The sequence below is a fragment of the Corylus avellana genome, chromosome 1 (assembly GCF_965113065.1).
Source record: "Corylus avellana chromosome 1, dhCorAvel1.hap1.2, whole genome shotgun sequence".
Lineage (NCBI taxonomy): Eukaryota > Viridiplantae > Streptophyta > Magnoliopsida > Fagales > Betulaceae > Corylus > Corylus avellana.
This window is the reverse complement of record NC_142490.1, coordinates 40,701,162-40,710,079: the sequence shown is the minus strand read 5'-3', so window position 1 is coordinate 40,710,079 and position 8,918 is coordinate 40,701,162. Positions and strand designations below refer to the sequence as shown.

The 8,918-nt window shown below is 34.4% G+C and overlaps 1 pseudogene across 1 annotated transcript; it reads right to left on the bottom strand.

The window, feature by feature from the left end:
* Positions 1-3,062: 3,062 nt before the first annotated feature.
* Positions 3,063-8,688, bottom strand: LOC132172007 (MLO-like protein 6; annotated as a pseudogene). The gene is made up of 14 exons (XR_015912702.1): positions 8,551-8,688; positions 8,395-8,452; positions 8,161-8,318; positions 7,958-8,074; positions 5,704-5,764; positions 5,272-5,360; positions 5,098-5,172; positions 4,893-4,981; positions 4,757-4,806; positions 4,610-4,650; positions 4,169-4,342; positions 3,895-3,930; positions 3,649-3,777; positions 3,063-3,515 (listed from the first exon to the last, which is right to left on the bottom strand). The product of XR_015912702.1 is annotated as an MLO-like protein 6 (transcript).
* Positions 8,689-8,918: the final 230 nt, after the last annotated feature.

Genomic DNA, 8,918 nt, shown 5'->3' with positions numbered 1-8,918 from the left:
AAGAGGAAGAAAAGAAGGAATGATCATTGTTTTCTAGATCATTGATGCAAAACCTATTCACATAGAAGTAAACATATAAAGGTCACCTTTATAATTTGTATGCTTATTTAATGGTTTGGCTTCATAAAGGTCTCACTATATTTTGTGATAATGAGTTAGGACCCCATCAATCTTAATGGTTATCCTAATTTAGTTTTATTGTTGTTCATTTGAAATCATGAATAAGTGGAAGCATCTGAATGAAAGATAGAATGTGTTATGTATTTGAAGGTCCAAACTTCCAATTTAAGAGTATCAAAGAGGCTAAATACTCGAATTAGTTAAGATAAAAAGAGTTGTTTGTGGAAATAATGCCTCATCACAAACTTATCCATGATTTCTTGTTTTTGTTGCCTATGCTTTCTTTTATTTTAGGAATATTTCTTCTTGTTCTTTTTACTATGTTCTAATTATTTTTTGATTCCCACGAAAAATTAGTTATATAGATTGCTTATTCTTGATTTGCGTTTCCAGGATACAGAAAACCCTAGGGAGAGTGCTTGTCTGGAGGTGCCTAAGGTGACTATTATTCTCCTTTTAAGTCTTTTATCTTCTATACAGTCGGACATGCACACCCATATACATTAATTTTAGAGCTCTGTGTAATGATTTACCATCATTTTTAAATAGGGAAAGGAGTCTCATTTGGAATCAAACATAGGCTTTGACGATGACAATGGAGAGGTGACTACACTTACTTTGATATCCAGTTTTAGAGAAATTTCCTGGCTGTGGAATGTTTTGTTCTATTAAAGTGTGATATATTACATCTGGTTGAGAAGAGAATTGGATAGGAATTGCACAATGTCTTCCTTCCTTTCTCTCTGCACCCTCCCACCCCCCACCCCCCCTAACACACACAGGCGCTGCACTCATACACATGCAAATATATGTACACACTTTAAGTTCAACTTGATGTTTGTTTACTTGTTTAGTTCAAACTTATTTTGTGCAATTTTATATATGCTTCTATTTCGTGTTGGTACACATCGTTGGATCTTGTGAAATTTGACTTTCACTCTTTTCTTGGACTTCTTTGCTTAAAAAAGATCATTTTTAAGGTATTTAAGTAAAAATGCAACAAGAGTTTACTTATATTAAGAAAAAAGAATAAGAGAGAGTAAAAGATTTGCTTACATGGTAAGGGGTGGGGGTGGGGATAGTCTTAGGTTCATCAACAACTTGATTAAATGGTCTCATGTTTTATTAAGTTTTTATGCCTATGTTTGCAGGTGGATAACGTTTTGCATTCCTTTCTATAAAATTATAGCTTGGAGTTTGAGGAGATAGTGAAGAAATATTCTAATCAACTATCTGAGACAATATTTTTCTAAAATCCTTCTCTAGAGTGATACACAATGAAGAACCTAGTGCCATGTAATCAGCTTTGTCTGTCAGTTTGTAGTTGGTAAACTTATAAATATTTTGTTATTATCTTGTTGATGTTTACTGTTACATGTAATTATGTCTAGATTCGGGTTTGGTTGTTTGTAGTTTTTGTACAAAAGGCATGTTTGTCATACTTGATGGAGTTTGTGATACTTGCATGTTTGTGATTAATGTGGATGTTCATTTTTTATAGATGATTAATGAAAAATTCGTTTAGGGTTTAACGAATTTTTGACAAACATGATTAATGTGGATGTTCATGAATATATAGTTCAAACAAATGTGATGGATGAGTAATGTGTATTAAGTCAAAGGCCCTACAAATTGGCCTTTCAAACAAATGTGAAAGGCCTTTCAAAAAAAACAAATGAGAAAAAAAAAAAAAAAGAACCTAATTTTCTAACGTGGGATTTCTCCCACGTCAGAACATTTTCTGAAGTGGGATTTCTACCACGTCAGAAAAATATTCTGACATGTCATACAGTAAAACGTCAGAAAATTCTGACATTCCAACTACTAACACGTCAAGAAAAAAATTTTACTGACCCTTATGCTTCTGACATTCAACACATGTTAAAAATGACATGTCATAAAAATTTTCTGACGTGTCAGACACCATAAAACGTCAGAAATCTCCAGTAAGGGAAAAATTGTTTTTTTGTAGTGATCTTCCTATTTCGTGTATCTACTGCCAGGGACGGAACCAATAAATTTTATGGGAGAGGGCTAGCCAATTTTTTTATTTTTTTTTTTTTATTGGTTCTTTAGAAATTTTTTTATTAAAAAAAAAAAAAATTGGTTTTTTTACTAACTAAAGACCCAAGGGCCAAAAATAAAAAATAAAAATAAAAATAAAAACTTAATGGGTATGGCCCAAAAAAATTAAAAATAGGACCAGCATTTTTTATGGAATAGGGCCGAAAAAATAAAAAATAGGGCCAAATTTGGCCCTATTTTACTTTCTTCTTTTTTTTGTTAGATAGACTTTTTCTTTTTCCTTATTTTTGGGGGGCCTGGCCTATGCTAATCTCCCCTAGTTTTGTCATTGTCTATCGCAGCATCCCAATTTACCTTCACTAGTCCCCCGAGCCTTCCAGCAATGGCACACCATTGTATATTAACCTTCATTCTTATGCGGTTCGACCTGCGCATCTTCTCATTCTTGAAGTGATTCTATAACCTTACGTACAATTTGATTTCGATGACCAAAATCCCCCATAGACCAAAGAATTTCTTCTAAGCCACAGGTTCCTTGCAACCACTGGTATTTATATATCTTTGGATTAATTGGCTCCTTAAAAGCCATAACCTTAACTATTTTCATCCACGGGTGAGTCCAAGTTATTTTGCTAGTAGTTCATTCTCTAGTGAGCCCATGACCCACTTAGCGTTCAATATTTATGGATCCCCTTTAAAAAAAAAACGAGTGCAGGAAAATTTTTTTGCTCAAGTAATCAAGTTCTTTCCTGTTAACAAAATAAGAACTTTTTTCATCAAAATGAAATAAGAATGAAAAATTTCTCCCTTATTATCTGTTCTGTTAATTACTAAAAATATATAACCAATGACATAAGCTAGTAGAAATCTATTAATCATAGAAAAATTGAAAAAATACAAGGTGAAGACAAGGCCCAAAAATGTCAGCAGTGGAGTACTTAAGAAGCATCCAAAACGGCATCGTCTCCTCCATATATATATATATATAAAATAACTGTAATTACTACTGTACAACTATGAGCTAGCTAGCCTATTTTTCTTTCACTACATCAAAACCATGAAACGAGCCTCCCATGACTTTTTGCTTCTCCTCCGGTTATGATCTTCCTCCTACAATTCCCTTTTCTTCATCCTCTACTCCAACTGCCACGTACTCAGCGTCTGATGGGGGAACCAGATTCTACTGAGATTGTTGCTTCAAGAGTATTGAACGAAGGTGAAGTGTCGACCAAAGAAGTCTCAAGGGAGGTGTCTAGTGAGTAATTGTTCGTGTTCCTCAATGCAACGTTTTCCTTGGCTTTCACTCGCCATCTTTTCAGCCCATTAACAACACCCTCTGTGAAAACATCTTTCCTCATTGACGTACCCATCTGTTGCATGTTTCAGAGGGTGAAAAAAATTTCAAGGAAAATGATAGGAAATTTAAAATCTTGATGTGGGTGTGTGATTTAATTTGCCAAAACTTCTCATATAATTAGTTGTAGGGTTTGAATATAAATTTACCTGTGTGACAAGAGCATAGAGAGGGAGTGTGACATAGCCACAAAGGACTTGTACAACTACACCCATGGCTAGCCTTATGATAATATCTTCATTTTCTTTGTGGAAGCATGACCTAAAACCAAATTTGTACTGTAATTTGAAGCAAGTAATAATAATTAGACAATGAATATTATTATTCCCCTTACTTATAATATAATAGAATGGTAGAAATTAATAACAATAAACTTAATTAATTAGGATGCTTACCCAAGTCCATGCAAAGAATGCTAGTTGAAAGGAATTCTGCAAAGCCCAAAAAAAGTTTCTTTTATTAGAATAAAGTTTACCTTCTTGAAATAATTTCATTACCAATTCTGAAAGAACAACGGAATTGGATATTATTGTGGGGAACTTTAGAATATTAGAAATCACTTGTTCTTGGTAAAATTTGGTCAAAAGATCTGCAGTCTTGTTTAAATCTAAAGGGTCAAAAGAAATTGTTTTTCTTTAGATTAAACATGAAGAAAGATTGAAGGATGACCTGAAACAATATGAAGTGGATAAGGTGGAGAAGCAATTTGGGCCAACCAAACCAGAAAAAGTGGTCGCTTGGTCTCACAAGCAATGTTCCCCTAACAACCTGAGATTTCTCATGGCTATCTAAGCACATCTTGGTTATAATGCCCTGTAACTTTGTTCCCACAATCAACAGCATCTGCAAAAACACAAATCACCTTAATCTACAACACTTTTAATTTCACCAAAAGCAGTGCTCTATATGACACTTTTATCTCATCCTATCTATTTTACCGGACTGATATGATAATGTTCATCAGTCTCTAAATCAATCTCGTTAAAAAAAAAGAGAAGGTTCAAAGACTAATGGGCATTACCACGTCAATTCAGTGAAATTGAGGTGAAAGAAAAGTGTATTATATAGCATTTCTCTCGTTCTTGTAGTTGAGCTAATTGATTTACTCACCACTAATGGAAAGAAGGGAAGCCATAAGTAACTGCGAAATACTGCAGAAATAGAATAAATAATTTAGATAGTCAGCATTCCCAAGCTTAGTAATTAATTAATCTAAAGATCTATTTATTTAATTTAAATGAATTCAGTTTAATTTACCGTGTGCATTGAAGAATAGGAAGAACACAGTAAATATCCAAATCCACCAACTGCAGAAAAAAGATGCCCCAGAAAAATTATTCACATGCATATCAATGTGTTATTGTACAGTGCAATTGTTTGTATGCATGCTTACCGCATTCCCACAACCACCCGAAAATCTTTTTCCAAAGCTCTGCTTATGTATTTCTGAAAATCAAAGTTACTTCCTTCTGCAAAGTGGGCCTAGAATATTGGTAGCAGAAGAGAGCAAAAATTATTAATATTTTTCACCGTTAATCAAGAAAATTACCATGCATGGACTAATTATATATAATGAACGGATTGGTTGCATGCAATACCGTAATGAATCCATGTCTGAGAATGAAATAATCCACTTTGTAAACAGATTTAAGGAACTGCCGAAGAAAACATGCCTGCAAAACATAGAAAAATTATATCATGACATTGAGCCTTCTGTTGATTAAGGAATAATAATGTTTGAAATTGGTCATGTTTTTCATTGAACTAATTACCGGCCAACGAAGAAATCGGTGGTCACTCCAATTCTTCAGATGCCTCTTTCCGAATGATGTTTGATAGGTGAGCTGAAACCTTCGTGGGTCTACATAATTTATCATGTAACAGTAACAAAAGAATTATTCATAAAAATAAAAAATAAAAAATTAAGTCTGCATGTAAATCGATATACACAATTGATTAAAAACATTATAACTGATTAAGTTTATTATTTTATAAAATTGTAATTTTACTAACTATTTGACATAGTGTGGCAGAATATGTCTTAAATAATTTATTAATATTAATCATTCCTGTACATAGAAATCATTTTCCATTTGTCGTACGTAGTTTCTGGATAGTATATATAGTAAAACAAGAACAATAGGTTCCACACAGACTTTGCAACGGACGAGATTCTAGGTAGATTCATAGCCCTCAAAGCTTACCATTTGAAAATTGATATTCCAATGATCTGGTCTCTGCCTCCCAAGACTCCCACCTCCTCATCTGTAAAGATAAATTCAACAAAAGCCATTTATGTTGAGAATAATGTAATATACCACCTCAATATTTATAGAGTAATACCTACAAAAAATCGCAACACTTATTTTTCGGTGTTTATATTAAAATATTAGCGCTTGTTTTGTTACCAATGCAACTTAAACAAGCACCGGGAAAAGATGCGCTCATATGGGTTATTTTTTTTATACAATTTGATGATGTAATAATAAAAATCAATACTTTTTAAGAAGAAAAAAAAATTAAAGACTAATTTTTTTTGTTATATCATCCCAATTATATAATGATCTTATAATAGACTACTAAATAGCATTACTTATATTCTACATAGTAATGTTATTACCATACAAATATCCTAATAAAGCTAAAAGCAGAAAGGTCTAACTACTAAACCATACAATGTACGCTTTATAGGATATTTGTGAGATGTTTGTGTAGTATATAGATACGGTAGGGTCTAGTAATTATTATATATATATATTAGAAATGTTAAAAACTATATTTTTATCCCTTGATATTAACGTGACAGTTTTAACCAATGCTCAAATTTTTAGTTTTTTAACAATAATTAACCATGTCAATAAAGTGGGATATTTATAAGATTTTTATTGACGCATATTTATAAGATTTTAGTGTGGTGAATAGCATTTCTATAAGAGCACTGATTGGCAGCACGCGCGGGCGTGGCACGCCCAGTGCAAATTTTTTTTTTTTTTTTTTTTTTTTTTTTTATAAGATCAACAGCACGGGCGTGCAATGCACGCCGCGTGCTGTTGATCTTTACCCTTTCTATAATGTCCAACACCACGGGTCCTGCTTTCCCATTAAAAATCTCTGTAGAACAGAAAGTTGAAAAGTTGTCAAAGTTCACACTTTGGGGAATTTGCAAGAAGAAAATTTCCTAAATGTAAAAGTCAAAACTAAATTAACCAAACCATATGTTAGAATGCTTTGGTAGCATGTTGAAAATATACTTTGATACTATAACAGAATAATGGAGAGATATAGAGAGTGGAAGCATAAAGGAAAGCATAAACACATTAAGGACTACATTGTATTAATATCCTTATTATGATAATGAATATTGAAGCCTCTATTTATAAAGAGACAAGTAACTTAATAGAATAACGAAATGTAAATCTAGTAGACTAATAATATCTAAGGAAGTAAATAACATATAAATAACCCTAACATAATATTCTTAACATCCCCCTCAAATTCAATGTGTAAACTTGAGTTTGGGTAAAAAAAAAGAGAAAGAAGAATGAATTGCCGAAACTTTGTGCAGCGCGTGTGGGAGAGTGAATACTCCGATGTGACTGTGTGCGGCAGCTCTAAACTCGTCTAGCCCCCGGATCTATCGATTGACACTACCGCGGATGTGATGAGAGCTTTGTGGAGGCACGTAAAGAAACAAACAGATTCTTAGGCGAGTTTTGTCGGTGCGTGAACTGCTCTTGGGACGAGCGTGAAGGCACGTTAACTAACGGACAAAACCTTTTGGTGGCACGTGTGAGCTCCACCATGGAAGCCTGGACGCTTCAGATCTATTTGGATTTGTACTCGGCGGCGTTTGAACTGTCATCAGCGGCAAAAGCGTGTAGCTCTTGTAAAGGCAGCGGTAGCGCGGGCAGAAACTGGCGGAGCGTCGAAAGGCCAATGGTAGATCTGGATCTATAGGCTAGCACGATTTTGAGACTATGGGCACCAGAAATTTTGGCGGCGCTTGATGTAGGCGATGAAACTAAACTTCAACAAAAGGAAAACACTAGAAAAAAGGTTTATTGAAGGCCATAGAAAAATGGCTCTAATACCATGTTAGAATGCTTTGATAGTATGTTGGAAATATGCTTTGATACTATGATAGAATAATGGAGAGATATAGACAGCGAAAGCATAAGGGAAAACAGAAACACATTAAGGACTACATTGCATTGATATTCTTATTATGATAATGAATACAGAGACCTCTATTTATAGAGAGACAAGTAATCTAAAAGATTAAAGAAAGGTAAACCCCATAGACTAATAATACCTAAAGAAGTAAATAACAAGTAAATAACCCTAACATAATATTCTTAACACCATCAAATTCCTCGCACCCACTCTAGAAGGTGATGAGAGAGAAGAAGCAGCTCAGAAAGTGAAGCTTTTAAGTTACTGTAAAGCCATGGAAATTACCTTGGCCATTCCAAGGCTGAAAGTAAGGACAGAGGAGAATATATGGAAGACACCCAGCATAAAGATCAAGTATTGCAGCTCCTGAACGCCTCCCCTTGACAACAACGACACCTTTTCCTACTCATCAATGGAATTTGAACTTCAATTAATTTGTCACATGAAACGACGTTTCGTTTTTCAATATCTGCTTAAACAATTCACACCTGCTCTGCACATTTTGTTTCTTCCTCTGCATCAGCTGCAGTCGTATAATCACTGCAAGGAAGAAACGTTTCACCAACACTCTTTGGAATACAAGTTTTTGCTATGAGCCTTTCGCTTACATTCAGCAACAATGATATGAATCCCAAAAGCATCAATTCTGCAGAAACAGAGAATATAGTAAGAAAAAAGTAAAAACCCATTAAACATTTAACCCCCATGTTCAGAATTCTCACCTGACTTGATCTTGTCAAGAGCCTGAATGAGAGATTTCCTCCTTTTCTTAGTAAAATACTGCTCAAAAGATCAAAAGATAGAATGGGTTATTACTAATTATTCATAGTTATACTTATACCTCCATGATTTAATAAAGTTCTTCCATGCAGCTGTACCTTGCCGAGACGACAGAGCAATTTCTCAATAAGAATGGAGATTAGTATCAAGAAGAAGCACACAATCGCCACAGCCCACGCCGGCGTTTTTTCAAGTGTGCGTTCAACTGCTGTCGTCGTCACCTCCTCCTCTGCCATTCTTCTCCCCCTCTGTTTCTCTCAGGTCTGTGAAGTGATTTGAGGAGGCTTTGAAACTTGTATTCCTGCTGACTCGAAGTCGTTACTGGAACAACCGCGGGTTACTTCTATGTACGTGGGGCTATCCAATCGTATCTCAACCACATTTTAGTCAAAATATTTCAGCGTCGTTCATCACTGTGTGCGTCATCTATGAAGACTATTTTACCACGCAACAAAACTTTGATTTT